Here is a 20,112-nt window from a genome sequence, read left to right as displayed (position 1 = left end):
CTAATTCAGAGCATATTTAATAATAATAATTGTTGTTGGAGTTCTCTATTTCAAGGAAAAATAACCAAATATAAGATCTTTTTAGGTGTTTTATCAAAGTCATCTTGTATGATTTGACAAAGGATTTATGAAACACTAGCATATCCTTTGAACTCTTGGGTCCAAAGACTGGCATGAATACTTTTTTATACCAAAAAATAGTGGCCTGATATGCACAAAGAAGTACTAGACAGAATTTAAGAGCACAAACCTGAATGTTATCTAGATGTACTACTGTCTTACGTTCCCACTTAGGAGAGCTGAGATTTAGCCTCTTCAAAAACATATGCCCAATATGACAGTTTTTCTTCACTAAAAACACTTGGTTATACCAAGATAATGAAGACATATTTTTGCATGACTGGTACGAATGTTCCTAAAAGCTACATTATTTATAGACATGCATTTTAAAGGCAGAAGGTCATTCTTCTTTCCACCAAAAGTATCCTTATAGTAATCATTTTTTGTAATTACTGGTCCTTATAGCTACTTGAATACATGTTTAAACAATGTTTACTGAAAAAACACTTCAGAATACCTGTATTATATATTTATGCAAAGTTTTAAAATAAAACATTACCTATTGTTTATAGATACATATGTATATAGAACTATGACAAACAGAAAGATATACATGAAATGCATGATAATGACTGTCTCTGTGTGGAGTAAAAATAAAACTGGGAAGATAAGTCAAAGATGTTTTCAGTTTTATAATGTTTTCTGTTATTTAAAAATATGACAAAATCCTCACAGATTCTGAGTATTGGAAATGCTATTTTCTCAGGATGAAGTATAGGGAAGAATTCTCGAATCTGAGCCCTTTGGTGTGCTCAACCTCCAGGAAGTTGCGAATACTGGCATATTTAGTTTAAAGGAAAGTTTTATGCCCCTTGCAGCTATTTATGAGATTTCTTTTTTGCCATAAATAATGCTGTGGCAGAAACAAAGGAAGTATTTTACCTATAAGCTCCTGCCCCATCACCTCTTGCTTACCATCTCTGAGAGAATGCTCTAATGTTACGCAGTTTTCCATCCTCCTGCTTGTTCCTCTGAATTGTTCACATTTAAATCCATTGACACTCCCCCAGAGAAGTCCTGTTCATCCCTGCTCCCAAAGCCAGGTTTAGAGATTCAGATGCCTAAGCAGCTTTAAACTTTCCTGAGCTGGAGTTTGACTTAGGTCACCTTTTCAGACGTTGAGTCTGGATACTGATCTCAATGCTGACCCCTGGGTTCTAGATTGTTGCCCAGGTCTCTGCAAATGCCATTCAGATCTAGGATGAGAGGCCTCCATAAGGATACTGGGTCATCTCTGCAGTCCTCCAAGTTTCAGGACACTCCCCGCCCTCCACCCTTATGTGTCCAACAAGCATCCGTTAGATTCCTTCTCCCCTCCTTCCATTCCCAGGGCTGGTTGCCTTGCTGGACGTACACATTAAATGCACCATCAATTCTGTTTTGTGGAATCCCTTGCTCCTCAGTGTCACATAACTGCCTGAAAAGGGATATACTGTTATTTCTTGTTCTAAGAGACAGTCTCAGCATACATCCTGTTAAAGGATGTGTATAGCTCACCTTTTCTTGGCCCACTAATGTTGCAGGGAGCTGAAATATTTCATACTCTAGGATATAATAATTTCTGACTCTGAGCATTTAAATGCTTCCAAGAAAGGTTCCTTATAACCACCACTACATAGTATGAAATGAGCTACTGTTAGAATAATCTTTTGTCTATATTTACATGTAAAGTCTTTGTGCTTATTTTGGGTTAATGAAACAACAATTACCTATATTATCTTCCCACCAAAAAAAAACAAAAACAAACAAAAAAAAAAAACAAAAAACCTCCTCTACCATGCACAGGTATTTGGATTTCTGTTACCCAACAATTCAAGTTACTCCTCTTTATTTGGATAGAACACCACCATATATTAAAATTATCCAGCACCTTTCATCTCTCAGTTTTAGACTATAATGATAATAAAAAAGACAACTACAGTAAAAATCACTTTGTATTTGAAAAGGACTTTACAATGAGGAATTAGTTATTCCACCTCTGTAAAATAGTTACATATTGTAACCATCTTTTCAGAGAAGGAAACCAGGACACAAAATAATGAATTTGTCCTAACTCATAAAAAACAAACAACAACAGCAAAAACAATTACTGAGTTTTGGCCAAAGACAGAGCTGCAGCAATAAGTGATCATGTCCAGTAAAAGGACTTTGTGAGTGGAGTGAAGGTCCTCAATGTCTGTGACTGGACTCTTGGGATCTCCCTATATTTGCTGCCATTCAGAAATGGCCAGGTTTATCGCTTCTCGGCCTTTTGGCTAAGATCAAGTGTAGTATCTCTTCTTATCAGAAATGGCCAGGTTCATTCCTCCGTATACCCCACTCCATACATCCAGTTAGGAGTCAAATTAAGGCATCTCCAAAGAATGGAATAGGATTCTTCATAGTGCTAAAATTAAAAAGATTATAAAGTGGCTTTCAAAGAAATTGCCCCACTTGTATTACCATGGAGCTACAAAAGATACAGAAAGAAAACTGTTCTTCCTCATAAACTGAAGGAATATAATCTAGTGATCCCATAACACAGGAGACATGACCTGCAGTATTTACTTGGATTTTTATTTCCCACTGTGCACTTAGAGGTCACATTCAGAGTCTCCCTGGGGACAAGAAATGGATCTTTAAAACAGGAATTCAATGAACTTTTTCCTTTGTATACTTTTGAAAAGAGTTTACCTTTAACACAAGTGGATCAGCTGCACAAGCATCATACTACAGCTACTATATGGTTAGGTAGATATATAGACATATCCTGGTGGCTATGCAAGTACTTCCTAACTCTAAACCTTTTGTTTCTAGATATTAAGACTCCGTGTCTAAGAATTTAGATCCCATTTCGTTAGCCAAATGGGGGCTATAAGAGCTCTTGAGGTTTGTAAAAATTATTTTGCAATTATTTATTCTAATCATTGAGAACGATTTACCTATCTAACATTTTTTGACAGAATGACAACAGAAATATAAAAGTCACCAGACGCGTTTACTTATTATGGGGCACCTGAGTGGCTCAGTGTGTTAAATGTCTGACTCTTCATTTCAGCTCAGGTTATGATCTTACGGTTCACAAGATTGAGTCTTACATTGGGCTGTGCGCTGACAACATGGAGACTGCTTGGGATTCTCTCTCTCCCTGTCTCTCTTCCCATCCCTGCTCATGTGTGTGTACTCCCTCTCTCTCTCTCTCTCTCTCAAAATAAACTTTAAAAAAAACTTAAAAAAAATGTTTGCCAATTATGAAACTACATTTTAAAATGCAATCCCCCATAATCAAAAACAAAATGAAAACAAATAAACTTAAGTAAGTATCCAGTTAAAAATATAAATACACAGAAAGACTATCTTTTAGACATACATATTGAGATCAGATATGCAGGAGGAGTCTGTATATTAAAAGAAACATAACAGGTATAAAAACTAAGCAGATAAAAGTCTTATTTATATCCCAATTCAAGCAAAAAAATAAAATAAAATAAATAAAATAAAATTGTAAGATAGTAGGAATAATATCAACACTGGACCTTTTTAGGTTTAAAATTTATATTGTGATGTTAAGATAAAAACAAAGGAAAAACACCCACCCTAACTATTAAAACTACATATCAAAATATTTACACACAGCCTATGATCCTTGGATTTGCTTCAAAATAACTTAGGTTTTTGAGTGGATGGAAGTATAGATGAAACAAGACTAGCTATCTGTTGAAAACTATTGAAGATGCATAATGAGAAAATTGGACTTATCATATTACTACTCTATCTACATTTGTAAATGTGTAAAATTTACTATGCTAAAAACTTTAAAAAATAATAATATAATATACTTGTCATAACAATCTTTTTTGAGGTGTGGAGGGTGGATTCAAACTCCTTCTTACTCAAATTTACATTTTGGTAGTTTTCAGCAAAGATCCACAATTATTTTTTTTCAATATTTATCTGAAAATGGCTTTATGTTTGCCTCAATACTTGATGATAGTTTTTGTGGGTAAAAAATTTCAGATTGATATTAATTTTTCCCAAATGTTACTTTTTTTCCTTTTAGTATCTACTGTTGCTGATAATTTATGTGTCAGTCTAATAGTTGTTTCTTTGTAGAAAATTCTTTCTGGTGTCATTTAAGTTTTAACCTTTCTATTTTATGTTTTACAGCTTCACTATAATGCGTTCATTTCTCGAGTTATTTTAATTTTTTGTCACTAGAAATCAGTATGTGCATTCTATGGGATAACATTTCTGTGGCAATTGTGAAAAATTCAGCTATTATCTCTTCAAATATTGTCTTTCTTTCAAACTTTTACTTTCTGGAACTCCTACTGTATACATATTGGATATCCTCCCTCTGTCTTCTCTCTATCTCTTTCATATTTACCATCTATTTATGTCTCCGTGATGTATTCTGGAAATTCTTACAGTGCTATCTTCTAACTCACTAATTCTTTCTTCAGCTATGTCTAATATTTTATAAAATCTATTAATAGAGTTTTCAATTTCACATTTTTAACTCCTAGGGTTTCAATTTGTTTCTTTTTTACATCTGCCTTTTTGACCATGGTGTTTTATCATTATCTTAGAGTTTGGATTCTCATTTTTATACCTTGAATCATGTTAAACATATTCATCGTTATTTTCTTTTTTTTTTTTTAATTTTTTTTAACGTTTATTTATTTTTGAGACAGAGAGAGACAGAGCATGAACGGGGAGGGTCAGAGAGAGGGAGACACAGAATCTGAAACAGGCTCCAGGCTCTGAGCTGTCCGCACAGAGCCCAACGCGGGGCTTGAACTCACGGACCGCGAGATCATAACCTGAGCCAAAGTCGGCCACTTAACTGACTGAGCCACCCAGGCGCCCCATTTATCAGTATTTTCTAATAGCTATCTGGCTACCTTAGTTTCTTGGTACTTTAGTATTGATGCTCATTGCGACTTTTGCATACTTGGTGTCCGTTTTGGACTGATTCCTCACTTTTTTCATAACTGACTATCTTTTAGAGAGTTTTAGATTCATGGAGAAATTGAGAAGATAATACAGAGAGTTCCCATGTACTTCACAACCAGTTTCCATTATTATTGATATATTAAATGAGTATGAGACATTTCTTACAATTAATAAACCAATACTGAAATATTATTATTAAGTTCCACAGTTTATTCATATTTCCTTAGTTTTATTTAATGTTTCTTCTGTTCCAGGTACCCTCCAGGATACCACATTACACTGAATTGACATGTCTCCTTACATTCCTCTTAGTTTTGCATTTCTCAGATTTTCCTGGTTTTTGCTGACCTTTATAGTTTTGGGGCATACTGATCAAGTATATTATAGGATGCCCTTCTATTAAAATTTTTCTGATATTTTATACATGATTAGATTAGAGTTATAGTTTTTTGAGAGGAAAGAGGTACATCCTATCAACATGATGTATCACTGTGGTTGTGACTTTGACTATGTGGGTGAAGTAGGCTCCTCTGCTATAAAGTTCCTCATGTGTTTTGTAATTTCTGATAATTAGATGATGTTAGCAGGGTTTTTTTTTCTTTTGTGAGAATACCCTGTGGCCTAGGTTTTGGGAACTTACTTCCAGAATGCTTTTAAATTTGCCTCCGACAGTAACCTCCAGGACCATATTTTATGTTACTTGCTCATGTATGGCACTCTCAGACATAAGTAGTGTGGATTTAAGTACCAAACACAATGAAATTGCAAGCCTGGGATACTTAATTATTAGGGGAGTCTTCCTTATAGCTTTCTTGAGCCAATGGGGAATGTATTTCAAGTCCACCCTTCCATTGAGAGTGTAACAATTTGATGATCTTGGCTTTAGAGGAAAATCTAAGCTTTAACCTCCTACTTTATACAATATTATCTCATATCCTCAAATGAGAACGAGACTCATACCTCCTGGTGTCTAATCCTCCATCACCACCTGCACTACACAAAGGCACCTATAATATGTAATTTATATTACAGTTCTGGTTCACTTTGTTTTTTCAGCACTCTCTTATTTATGGCACCCAAGGATTCCCATTTCTTTCTTGCAAGCTGACTGAGCTACTTAATTTTGATTACATTTTACCCATAATTTATGGATTTTTATTACAGAAAGGTTTTTTTTAATTTCCTCTGTGTATCATATTTTTAGAATCTAAAATCCTTCTGTCAATCTTGTTTGTGTCTCTCCCTCCTATAACATATATGTGAAAAATCCCTTCCTATGTTATCTGTTCTGGAATGATGACACTATTTTATTTAAAAATTTCTAAGTCTCAGAGGAGCCAAGATGGTGTAACAGCATGGAAGTTTTTTGTGTGTCTCATGTCCATGAAATACAGCCAGACCAACACTAAACCATCCTGCACACCTACAAAACTGATTGGAGAATTAACACAACGATCTACACAACCTGAACCACAGAATTCAGCAGGTACATGGTGCAGAGAGGTGAACTTGGGAAGAGAGAGGCCATGGAGGGCAGGGAGCTGCTTTTGCAGGTGGAAAGAGGATGGAGATGGGGGGGGCAGGAGGGAGAATATGGGAAAAGCACCCCTCCCCAAAAGCAGCTGGAGACAAAGTGGAAAATTAGAAACAGCCACAGGGGCTAACCTAAAAAAGGAGAAAGAAGAAAGGAGAGGGCTTCAATTCCATTAAGACTGTAAACAGGGGGAGCACAGAGTCTGAAACTCCACAGCTGGATAACTGGCAGTTTTCTGGTGGGGGGGGGAATCCCTAAGAGCAGAGTGGGTTCTAGACTTTCTCAGGCCACATGGAAAGAAGTGGTTCCATTGCTACAAGGACATTTGGTAGAGGCTGTGAGACCCCCTGGTCCCAGAAGACCCCAGAGAACACTCACAGTCGCTGGTGCTGGAACAAGGTCCTTAAGGGTGAAGGCTGGTGCCAGATGTGTGTTGTGATTTTCCACAATCCCTGAAAAGCTGCTGCTACACTATCTTACGAACTTTTTCTGGGGAGGGTTGGCACCTTGCTGCAGTCTCAGGGCACTGGCAGCAGCAGGATCCAGCAAGCATGCCTGGGTGCAGCCAACATTTGGCCATTGCTCAGTGAGACCCTCCTGAAGAGGGGCGGAATGGGTCAAAGCCGCAGTCCGTCAGAAGTAAAGGGCTGGGGAAAAAAGCCGCATCTGAGAAAAAACTCGGGACAGACAAAAACTGCCTGGGGCTTAGTCAGAGACAGTGAAAAAGCGGGCAGTGAGTGGAAGCTGGAGACAAAGGACAGGTACGCAATTGCTGATTGCAGAGAACAGAGTTCTGATACTAGAGACTAGGCAGCTGGGTGATGCCATTCACAACTCCCCTGTATGTGCATAGGCACCTATGAGCACCACAACACTCCACCCCAGTAGGTTAGCAGGGCCATCTAGTGGAGAATGGTGCCGTTACCCTGAGCCCCGCCCAACTGGGCCAACGTCGTTCTTCAAGAACACAACTCTCAATGCCTGCTTAGTTTATGGACTATAAAGCGCTTCATCATCTGACTTCTATGGGAAAATGAAGTAATTATAGTCCTATTGCAATCTGTTAGAAAGTACATCTATTTAATTTTCTTTCTTTTTCTCTTTTTCACTTCTTTTCTTTTTCTTGAATACAGAAAGAGAAAAAATTCATTTTTATTTATAATTTTTATTAAAAATAATTTTCTGTAATTTTTTTCTAGTATATTCTTTACTTTGGGGTAATTTTTTTCAAATTCTATTTTGCTCGCATCATATCATTTTAGCCTACTTCAGTGTATTCATTTTTTCAAGTTCCCAAATGATTTCCTTTTCCTTTCACCCCTTTTTTCCCTCTAATCTGTCAAACCACTTTCAATACCCAGACCAAAACACACCTAGGATCTAGCATCATTTATTCGATTTTGTGTGTATGTGCATTTTTAATTTTTTAAATTTTAATATTTTTTAATTTTATTTTTTAATTTTAATTTTTCTACCTTATTAATTCCTTTTCTCCCTTCAAAATGACAAAACGAAGAAATTCACCACAAAAGAAAGAGCACGAGAAAATGACAGCCAGGGATTTAACCAACACAGATACAAGCAAGATGTCTGAACTAGATATTAGAATCACGATAATAAGAATACTAGCTGGAGTCAAAAACAGATTAGAATCCCTTTCTGCAGAGATAAAAGAAACAAAAACTAGTCAGAATGAAAAAATGCTATAACTGAGCTGCATTCATGGATGGATACTGCAGCGGCAAGAAAGGATGAGGCAGAACAGAGAATCAGCGATATAGAGGACAAACTTACAGAGAATAATGAAGCAGACAAAAAGAGGGAGATGAAGGCAAAAGAGCATGATTTAATAATTAGAGAAACCAGTGACTCATTAAAAAGGAACAACATCAGAATCATAGGGGCCCCAGAAGAGGAAGAGAGAGAAATAGGGGTAGAAGGGTTATGTGAGCAAATCATAGTGGAAAACTTTCCTAACTTGGGGAAAGATACAGACATCAAAATTCAGGAAGCACAGAGGACCCCCATTAGATTCAACAAAAACTGCCCATCAACAAGGTATATCATAGTCAAATTCACAAAATACTCAGGCAAGGAGAGAATCATGAGAGCAGCAAGGGAAAAAGTCCCTAACCTACAAGGGAAGACAGACCAGGTTTGCAGCAGACCCATCCACAGAAACTTGGCAGGCCAGAAAGGAGTGGCAGGATAATTCAATGTGCTGAATCAGAAAACTAGGCAGCCAAGATTTCTTTATCCAGCAAGGCCATCATTCAAAATAGAAGGAGAGATAAAAAGTTTCCCAGACAAACAAAAATTAAAGGAGTTTGTGACCACTAAACCAGCCCTGCAAGAAATTTTAAGGGAGACTCTCTGAGGGAAGAAAAAATGAATATATATATATATATATATATATATATATATATATATATATATATTTGGTATATATATTTTTTGATATATATATTTTGATATATATATTTTGATATATATATATCTGATATATATAATATATATCAGATATATATAATATATATATCAGATATATATATAATATATATATATTTGATATATATATATTTGATTAATATATATATCTGATATATATATATTTGATAAATACATATATATATTTGATATATATATATTTTTTATATATATATATATATCAAAAGCAACAAAGGTTAGGAAGGACCAGAGAACACCACCAGAAACTCCAACTGTACGAGCATAATAATGGCAATAAATTTATCTTTCAGTACTCACTCTAAACGTCAATGGACTCAATGCTCCAATCAAAAGATATAGGGTAACAGAATGGATAAGAAAACAAGACCCATCTATATGCTGTTTACAAGAGACCCACTTTAGACCTAAAGACACCTTCTGATTGAAAGTAAGGGGATGGAGAACCATCTATCATGCTAATGGTGAACAAAAGAAAGCTAGAGTAGCCATACTTATATCAGACAATCTAGACTTTAAAATAAAGACTGTATCAAGAGATGCAGAAGGGCATTATATCATAATCAAGAGGTCTATCCACCAAGAAGACCTAACAATTGTAAACATTTATGCACCAAATGTGAGAGCACCCAAATATATAAATCAATTATCACAAACATAAAGAAACCCATTGATAGTAATACCATAATAGTAAGAGACTTCAACACCCCACTCACAGCAACAGACAGATCATCTAATCAAACAATCAACAAGGAAACAATGGCTTTGAATGACACACTGGACCAGATGGACTTAACAGATATATTCAGAACTTTCATCCTAAAGCAACAGACTATACATTCCTCTCCAGTACACATGGAGCATTCTCCAGAATAGACCACATACTGGGACACAAATCAACCCTCAGCAAGTGCAAAAAGATCGATGTCATACCATGCATAGACCACAAAACTATGAAACTTGAAATCAACCACAAGAAAAAATTTGGAAAGGTAACAAATACTTGGAGAGTGAAGAATATCCTACTAAAGAATGAATGGGCTAACCAAGAAGTTAAAGAGGAAATTAAAAAGTATATGGAAGCCAATGAAAGTGATAACACCATAACCCAAAACCTCGGGAGGCATCAGAGGCATTCATAAGAGGAACGTATATAGCAATCCAGGCCTTCCTAAAGAAGGAAGAAATATCTCAGATACACAACCAAACCTTATGGCTTAAGGAGCTGGAGAAAGAACAGCAAATAAAACCCAAAACCAGCAGAAGACAGGAAATAATAAAGGTTAGAGCAGAAATTAATGCTATCAAAACAACAACAACAACAACAACAACAACAAAAAGAAAAAAAAAAAAACACAGTAGAACAGATCAATGAAACCAGAGGCTGGTTCTTTGAAAGAATTAATAAAATTGACAAACCACTAGCCAGTTTAATCCAAAGGAAAAAGGACCCAAATAAATAAAATCAAGAATGAAAGAGGAGAGATCACAACCAACACAGCAGAAATAAAAACAATAATAAGAGAATATCATGAGCAATTATATGCCAATAAAATGGGCAATCTGGAAGAAGTGAACAAATTCCTAGAAACATGTACACCACCAAAACTGAAACAGGAAGAAACAGAAAATTTGAACAGACCCATAACCAGTAAGGAAATTGAATTAGTAATCAAAAATCTCTCAAAAAACAAGAGTCCAGGGCCAGATGGCTTTCCATGGGAATTCTACCAAATACTTAAGGAAGAGTTAACACCTATACTCTTGAAACTGTTCCAAAAAGTAGAAATGGAAGGAAAACTTCCAAACTCTTTCTATGAAGCCAGCATTACCTTGATTCCAAAACCAGAATGAGACCCCACTAAAAAGGAGAACTAGAGACTAATTTCCCTGATGAACATGGATGCAAATCCTCAACAAGATATTAGCCAACCGGATCCAACAATACATTAAAAAAATTATTCACCACAACCAAGTGCAATTTACACCTGGGATGTAGGGCAGGTTCAATATCTGCAAAACAATTAACGTGATTCATCACATCAATAAAAGAAAGGACAAGAACCATATGATCCTTTCAATAGATGCAGAGAAAGCATTTGACAAAATACAGCATCCTTTCTGGATAAAAACCCTCAAGAAAGTAGGGATAGAAGAAGCATGCCTCGAGATCATAAAAGCCATATATGAATGACCCAATGCTAATATCATCCTCAATAGGGAAAAACTGAGAGCTTTCCCCCTAAGGTCAGGAACAAGACAGGGATGTCCACTCTCACCACTGTTATTCAACATAGTCTTGGAAGTCTTACCTCTGCAATCAGATAACACAAAGAAATAAATTCATCCAAATTGTCCAGGAGGAGGTCAAGCTTTCACTCTTCGCAGATGACATGAAACTCTATATGGAAAACCCTAAAGATTCCACCAAAAAACTGCTAGAACTGATTCATGAATTCAGCAAGTTGCAGGATATAAAATCAATGCACAGAAATCGGTTGCATTCCTATACACCAACAATGAAGTGACAGAAAGAGAAATCAAGGAATCAATCCCATTTACAGTTGCACAAAAAACCATAAAATCTCTAGGAATAAATCTAACCAAAGAGGTTAAAAAGCTATACACTGAAAACTATAGAAAGCTTATGAAAGAACTGAAGAAGACACAAAAAAATGGAAAAAGATTCCATGCCCATGGATAGGAAGAACAAATATTGTTAAAACGTCGATACTACCCAAAGCAATCTACATATTCAATGCCATCCCTATCAAAATAACACCATCACTCTTCACAGACCTAGAAAAAATAATCCTAAAATTTCTATGGACCCAGAAAAGACCCCAAATAGCCAAAGCAATCTTGAAAAAGAAAACCAAAGCAGGAGGCATCACAATCCCAGACTTCAACTATACTACAAAGCTGTAATCATCAAGACAATATGGTACTGGCACAAGAACAGACACTCAGATCAATGGAACAGAATAGAGAACCCAGAAATGGACCCACAAACGTATGGTCAACTAATCTTTGACAAAGCCGGAAAGAATATCCAGTGGAATAAAGACAGTCTCTTCAGCAAGTGGTGCTGGGAAAACTGGACAGTGACATGGAGAAGAATGAACCTGGACCACTTTATTACACCATACACAAAAATAAACTCAAAATGGATGAAAGACCTCAATGTAAGACAGGAAGCCATCAAAATTCTCAAAGAGAAACCGCCAAAAACCTCTTTGATCTTAGCCACAGCAACTTCTTTCTCCACATGTCTCTGGAGGCAAGGGAAACAAAAGCAAAAATGAACTACTGGGACCTCATCAAAATAAAACATTTCTGCACAGTGAAGGAAACAATCAACAAAACTAAAAGGCAACTGATGGAATGGGATAAGATATTTGCAAATGACATATCAGATAAAGTGTTAGTATGGAAAATATATAAAGAACTTATCAAGCTTAACACCCAAAAAACAAATAATCCAGTTAATAAATGGACAAAAGACCTGAATAAACACTTCTCCAAAGAATCCAGATGGCCAACCGACACATGAAAAAATGCTCAACATCACTCATCATCAGGGAAATACAAATCAAAACGACAATGAGATGCCACCTCACACCTGTCAGAATATTAACATTAACAACTCAGTCAACAACAGATGTTGGCGAGGATGCAGAGAAAGAGGATCTCTTCTGCATTGTTGGTAGGAATGCAAATTGATGCAGCCACTCTGGAAAACAGTATGGAGGTTCCTCAAAAAACTAAAAATAGAACTACCCTATGGACCAGCAATTGCACTACTAGGCATTTATCCAAGGGATACAGATGTGCTGTTTCAAAGGGACACATGCACCCCAATATTTATAGCAGCACTATCAAGAATAGCCAAAGTATGGAAAGAGCCCAAATGTCCATCGATGGATGAATGGATAAAGAAGATGTGCTATATATATGTACAATAGATTATTACTTGGCAATCAAAAAGAATGAAATCTTGCCATTTGCAACTACATGATGGAACTGGAGGTATTATGCTAAGTGAAATTAGTCAGAGAAAGACAAAAATCATACGACTTCACTCATATGAAGACCTTAAGATATAAAACAGATGAACATAAGGGAAGGGAAACAAAGATAATATAAAAAAGGAAGGGACAAAAACATAAGTGACTCATAAATATGGAGAACAAACTGAGGGTTACTGGAGGGATTGTGGGAGGGGGGATGGGCTAAATGGGTAAGGGGCACTAAGGAATCTATCCCTGAAATCATCGTTGCACTATATGCTAACTAATTTGGATATAAATTTTAAAAATTAAAAATGAAATTAAAAATAAATACATAAATAAGTAAATAAATTTAACTTAAAAAAAAAAAAAAAACTCTTCCTAAGGCATGTCCTTGATCCTATTTCTAAATGAATGTCAAATCTCATTAATTGGCACATTAGCACTTTAAAATTTTGCCAATGGTTTTGACCAAAAAAAAAATCAATAATGAAAATAATATTTCTGATTGAAAGACATAACCGGTAAAATATCTCCAATGTGACAAAACATGAATGAGACAATAGCCTTCCCCTTTTTCCAAGGAAATCCAGGGAATGCAAATTTTGTGTTTTTCATTTCCACATCTACACAAATATTGTTCTCTTTATCCCCCAGGATTCAAAGCATATAATCATGGTATTTAAAGAAAATTATGAAACCCTGGCCATCTAAACTTTTTAGAAATAAAAGTAAATACAACGCTTAAAATAATTACTGCATAAATATGTATATGATCTTCAGGTTGCCTGCTGTAAGCATTTTTAGTTTTGGTTTTTTTTCATTTATAGATCATCTAAAGATAAAGAAATTATCTTTCTAGAGCAAGCTGATCAAAACTGAAATAAGAATAAGAGTAATATCTCAAAGTTAAAATAAAGTATCTACTCCACAGTAGAAGGTGCCAGGGTTTTAAAGATGAGTTAAAAAGTCTCTATTCTCAAGAAGTTTATTCCCTAATTGGAAAATGCATCCTTCCAGGTTCTATCAGCCGTGGCTGGAATGAGAAGGAGAATTTACATTGGGCTGCCCCTTGACAGGGTTTTTAGATGGTGCAGTTTCACTTAGAAGGGGAGTAGGTATGCAGTCAATATGAAGAATAACTTTAAAATTTAGCTTTGGAATAAAGGCATCATGGTGATCAAAGTTAGAGGTGGGATAAACTAAGCGTGTCCTTGGAATGGCCATTACAATTGGAAAATTGAAACACAGACATCACGTGCACTTCAGTCCCCTGTCCCTCCTCCACCAGGAAGCATCTGGGAGGCTTAGTGACAAATGGCAGGCAAGATTAGGGCAATCAGGGTTGGGTCAAACTTCTAAGAATAGAACTAGACAAGCTCATGTGGAATGAGGAAATCATATACAGAAATCCAACTTATGTGAGCAGCTGCAGAACTGGTCCCTAGACTGAGATGCAGGTGAGGCAATCTGAGGAAAAGGGACAGCAGGGAGCAAGTCTCCACCTTGCTCAGGTTGCTCTGGTGGAGGTTTGCTGCCAATACCACTAGCACCAGAATTATGTTCTTCAGTTCTAACATGGTTCACTCCATTTTAAGTGGCATGAGTCAGAGTAAACTGACCAAAGTCTGGATACTATGAATGAAGAACAGTAAGGAGGATGACTGAAAGTAGAGCAGAGTATCCATACAATATCTAAATCACACAGTAGGAAATACAACTGAGTGGGTAATTTCCTTCCTCTCCTGGTAAATGATATTCCTCCTCCAAGATTGTTCTAGTGTCATCTCCTCTGGAAAGGCTTCCCTAACCACTCTAAGACGTTGACTTCATCTTTTCTGCTTCATTTTTCTTCTATTCATAACCTTTCTAGGGGCACCTGGGTGGTTCAGTTGGCTGAGCGTCCAGCTTTGGCTCAGGTCATGATTTTGCAATTCGTTAGTTCAAGCCCCACATCGGGCTTGCTGCTGTCAGTGCAGAGCCTGCTTCAGATCCTCTGAGTTCCTCCCTGTTTGCATTCTCTCAAAAATAAATAAAACATTAAAAAAGAACCTTCCTAGTTCTTAAGATATTAATGTATAAATAAAAGCTTCTATCTCTAACTGCCCCTAGCTATAAAAATCTTTGCTACCTCAGTGTCAAATCTAGTATACAAGATGCAGTCAGAACATGCTGTTGACTGAGAAAGAGGAAAAAGAAAAGTAAAGAAACAAGGGAGGGAATGAGAAAGGAAAGGGAGGAGGGCGGAAAGAAGGGAAGGAGAGGACAAAGGTAGATTGGTTCAGTATGTAACTGATGTTGTCAGACCTGCCCCTGCATCCCCCTTCCTCTCTCCTTCCTCACATCTGGGCCTCCTGATCTCCTTTAGCAGGCTTAACTGCCTGCAGTGCCTAGGATCAGTCCTACCAGAGGCAGTCAAGATGTAAGCCTGTTTTCTATGGATTAGTATCACATCTCTTCCTATAGCTCTTCTCCTAAGACTGTCCCTGACTGATCAACAAGGCCAGAGTTCCTGAGTCTCTCTTACTATCCGCTTTCTCATCACTGAGAGACCACTGCAACCCTCCAGGTCCATGTTTGGGACCTCTCTATCTGCTGATCATAGGCCAGGGGCTTACTCACTGCCAGATATGCTTGATGGCCTCTCCTCAGAGGCAACCCCAACAGCCTACCTGTTTTCACTGGCTTTGGTCCCTTACTGCTGACTATTATCCTAGATTCCTCCCAGCATGCCCAAGGCCTGGCCAGATCTCAAGATTCAGCAAGAGTGAAATACATAATCACTGTGGGGATTTTGAGCAATAGAGTGATATATATCAGGGGAAATCCCTTCACTGTGTGGAGAGAGGGTGAGAAGGCATTCCACTCTGCTTCTAAATGTTTACAAAGTAACTTATGAAAACACCCTGACTTAAACGCACTCAAAAAGCCCTTTAAAATTTTTGCTTTTCATGTTAGGAATTCTTGGTACTCAGATTTTTTTGTGAAAAGACTTTCAGGATATCTGTTCTGCTTTTTAAAGAAGGAATCTGATTACTGGAACTTGAATGAACCTGGGGAATCATAATTCTTCAGAAAATTTCTGTGAAATATGGACCATGATTAGTCACAGGGAAAGGGCTGCATTTATTGCCAAATCAATAATTAACAGTGACACACAGTATTTACCGAACTAGCATTTGTTGAATGAATAAATAAATGAAAGAATATGTGCACATCTGTGTGTCTGTATGTAGAAAAAGGTGATGGGTGGATGAAGATACACTGATGGTATCTATTGCACAACACCAAATAGTTTCATGACTCCACTGTTTTTGAAGCAGACATTTTGACACCTCACATAAACTTCATTAACATTGAATGGATGTTAATAATAAAAAGCATTAGGAATTCTCTCTTGCAGTTCTGCAAGCAGAACTGTCCAAACAAGAAATAAGAGACTTCAGAGGATGAGTTGCTAACCCCAGGCCACTGAACCTTGTTCATCTTTGGGCCCACTTTAAGGGACACAGAGCAAGAAGCCTTTGAAAACGGTAAAGGTGATAATATATGCTATGTTCTCATTCTGGAAACATGGCTATCTCATACATTCTGTCTGGGCCTGAGTGTTTATTTAGTAGTAGTTGTTTAGAGTTCTTAAGATTAACCTGCCATAGAATCACCTCAAGGATAATGTAGAAAATTACAGTATTGATACAAATATGATGTCTGTGTGTGTGTGTGTGTGTGTGTGTGTGTGTAATTGAAATAGCAGTCCTACTAAGGTATGTATATAAAAAGTCAACCTTAAATTGCCATTCTGTGAGGAAATGTCACTTTACAACTCTAACATTATGCCTCAGGCTTCAGCACTCAGGAGTTTGACAGACTGGAAAAGGAAGCAAATCCAATGAATAATATCCTATTTGGTTTCTAGCAGCAGGTACTGGTCTTATGTTAATTATTGTGACAATAAGAGGGAAAAGACATTATCTAAAGTAAGAGATTCTAAATTTTGTTCTGGCCTATTATGTAATGATGTGAAAGGAATTGAGAACTTAGCTCTTTAATTCTGATTTTTCTTTTTAATTCTATATAAATTAATTATACATAATTCTTTATAAATTATGTATTCCAAAATTACATCACAGGACTTTGTACATGTAAAACATTCTTATTACAGATGAGTGAACAGGTATTTAAAATGCAATGTATTCTAAGGCTGAACCTCAAATACACACCAAAAAAGTATATAAATCTGGGCAGCAATCCAAATACTCTAAGACAGTGCCATTCTATGTACTTTTAAATTATCAATTGAGCTTGAGACTTGTGAAAATAAGCCAAGGAAATCATCATCCATATCTCAGATGCATGTTTTCCTGTCTTCTCATTCATTTTTCCTGGTGTAAACAGAGGTACCTACCTGTGCAAAGAAATGGCAAATCTAAAGAGAAAATATATATTAAAAATCACAGAGCAAAGGCAAAGAGCTCTAGAGTGGCAGACAAGAACCCTGTATTCTCATTCAACCTTTGTCCTTTATAAGCTGTATGACATTGAAGAAATCTCCCTAAGTCGCATTTCCTATGCCATTAATTTAATTACTAATGATAATAATAATAATAATAATAATAATAAAATAACACTGATCTCATTTGAACTATGTGGCAAAGATAGTTGCTATATATTTTACCATACCATTTCCTTTTCCTGGGAACTCTGGAAGATTCCATTCTTCTCAGCCTTCCTTATATTAAATTGGGGATCATCTGCCTGAATTCTCACCAATGAAATGTAAACATAAGTGATATAAGCCATTCCCAAACTGATCTGTAAACATATCTCACAGGATCCTCCAGCTCTCGTCTCCTGTCCTGTGACTTCTCAGTAGCCACACATTACATAGCGGAGCTACAAGATAAGACAGCAGCCCAAGTCTCTGTATTTCCTATACATCTCCTATGTATAGGAGAGCATGAGTAGGCGAGCCAACAATCCTACTCAGCCTATGATGTGAGCAAGAAATAAAACTCATTTTATTAAGCCTCTATGATTTTTAGGTTTATTGGCTATCACACATAATATAGCCTATCCTTACTAATAAAATGACTAAGTGAGAAACTAAAATTTACTTGTTTTATATATCAACGTACTACACAGCTATACAGAGTAGTATAGGTAGCAATGATAGAAAACTTGTAAAAAAATTTAATAGAAATTCTAAAGTTTTTTTAACATTATACCATTCACTATATATAAAGTCTTCCTGAAAGGTAGAATCCAGTTACCACAGACCAGCCACACACTTATGTGAGAAATTACTATATGTCTCTACCTTTAGCATATCCTAGAAACATAGACAAGAGATGACCCATTTTACCAAGCATTTCAACTGAAATGATTAGGTAGCTGCGACCTCATCACATGTGTTCATTATAATAAACTGGAGTCAATGACACTAAGTTCCTAGAAGGAGTCACCTCTAGTCCAAAGATAAAAATTCACACCAATGTAAAGTGATTCTCTCACTTTCAAATCAAAACTGAAGGATTATTGTGACCTTTTTTTTTTTTAAATCTCCTTTAAGGAAACCTCTTTTCTTGGTTCTTAGAAAAGAACAACAAAACGCTAAGATTTTAAAGATAGTACAATTTTATATACACTGATTTTGTCGAAATTTCAAGTACTATTTACGTACAATTTGGAGGAAGCCTCCCTGAAGACCTGAAGAAATGGTACCATTTTTGAACCATTTTTATTATCAAAAATGCCATTATTATTTACATAGCATCAAATTTTCTTGATCAAACTGTTTGGTCAATCAAAGAATTATTCCCTTTCAAGGCTTTTGAATAGATGTTAATTCAAATCAATAAAAGGAATCCTTGATTAAATCCAAGAGAATTTTATCAATTCAATTGTTCCTTATTGGATGATTATTACGTGTTACTTTACAAATATCACTGACAGGATTTAAAACGTTTGTCATAGAATCAGAAGACCAAAATTCAGTTCAGAGAAGGCTAAAAATATGCCTTAGATTTAATTTTTAAATGCAGCTTTCCAAAAATCAGACATGCACTTTAGAGTTATCTTGACATCTCTAGAAGTACATAAATAAATTTAAACTGATCAATGACCTACCTTAATGAAAGAAATTACAGCCATCTTAAACACTTGTAATTTATCTTTATGATGGGGCCAAGTCATCAATTTTAGAATTCAGAAATTAGGAATTAAGGCAAAAACTGCATTTAGCAAAATCAACCATCTAGAGGAAGACAGTGAAGGATATACCTCAGGTTAACAGAAAACTGAGATTGCATGTTCCTGAATTTCTTGACATGCTAAAAATTCATAATATAACTTCTTACACAGTTTAGAAGAACCATAACAAAACCAGGCCAAATCACCAGAGTGACTTGGGAAACCGACTGCATTTACATATATTGAAAAAAAACACTTTGACAAGGTTTAATTAACGATAACCTGACTTCCCGTTATGGCAGGGACTACTCATTCCTTATCAAAACTTCCACTCTCCCATTCCTTTTTAGAGAACAGAACACTAATTCCAGCAATTCCATTTTTAGGTATTTATCAGAAGAAAATAAAAATACTAATTCCAAAAAACAAGCACCCTATGTTCATAGCAGCTTTATTTACTATAGCCAAGATATGAAAGCAACCCAAGGATGAAAATGGATAAAAATATGAGATATGTATATGATACGTACGTATCCCATTATCCCATATACATATATCACATGTGTGTGCATATATAAATATCTTACACACACACACACACACACACACACACACACACACACACTAGAATAGTACCATCCATAAGAAAGAATGCAACAACATGGATGGATACTGCAAGGTAATATGCTAAGTGAAATAAGTCAGACAAATAAAAACCAACACCATATGATTTCATTTATATGTGGGATCTAAGAAACAAAACAAAGAAGCAAACAAAACAAAATAGAAAACGACTCACAGATACAGAAAACAAACTGATGGTTGCCAGAGGGCAGGAGGGTAAGGAGATAGATGAAA

At 36.1% G+C, this 20,112-nt stretch overlaps 1 protein-coding gene and 1 pseudogene across 1 annotated transcript in view; one reads left to right on the top strand and one right to left on the bottom strand.

Annotated features, from left to right (window-relative positions):
- Window positions 1–20,112, bottom strand: part of MACROD2 (mono-ADP ribosylhydrolase 2) — a 2,022,401-nt gene that overhangs the window by 1,492,146 nt on the left and 510,143 nt on the right. The window lies entirely within an intron of this gene.
- Window positions 2,356–2,577, top strand: LOC128773590 (U2 spliceosomal RNA; annotated as a pseudogene).

This window comes from Panthera pardus, unplaced genomic scaffold (assembly GCF_024362965.1).
Source record: "Panthera pardus isolate Hobbes unplaced genomic scaffold, ASM2436296v1 HiC_scaffold_25, whole genome shotgun sequence".
NCBI classification, from domain to species: Eukaryota; Metazoa; Chordata; class Mammalia; order Carnivora; family Felidae; genus Panthera; species Panthera pardus.
This window is presented reverse-complemented; position numbering and strand designations above follow the sequence as displayed.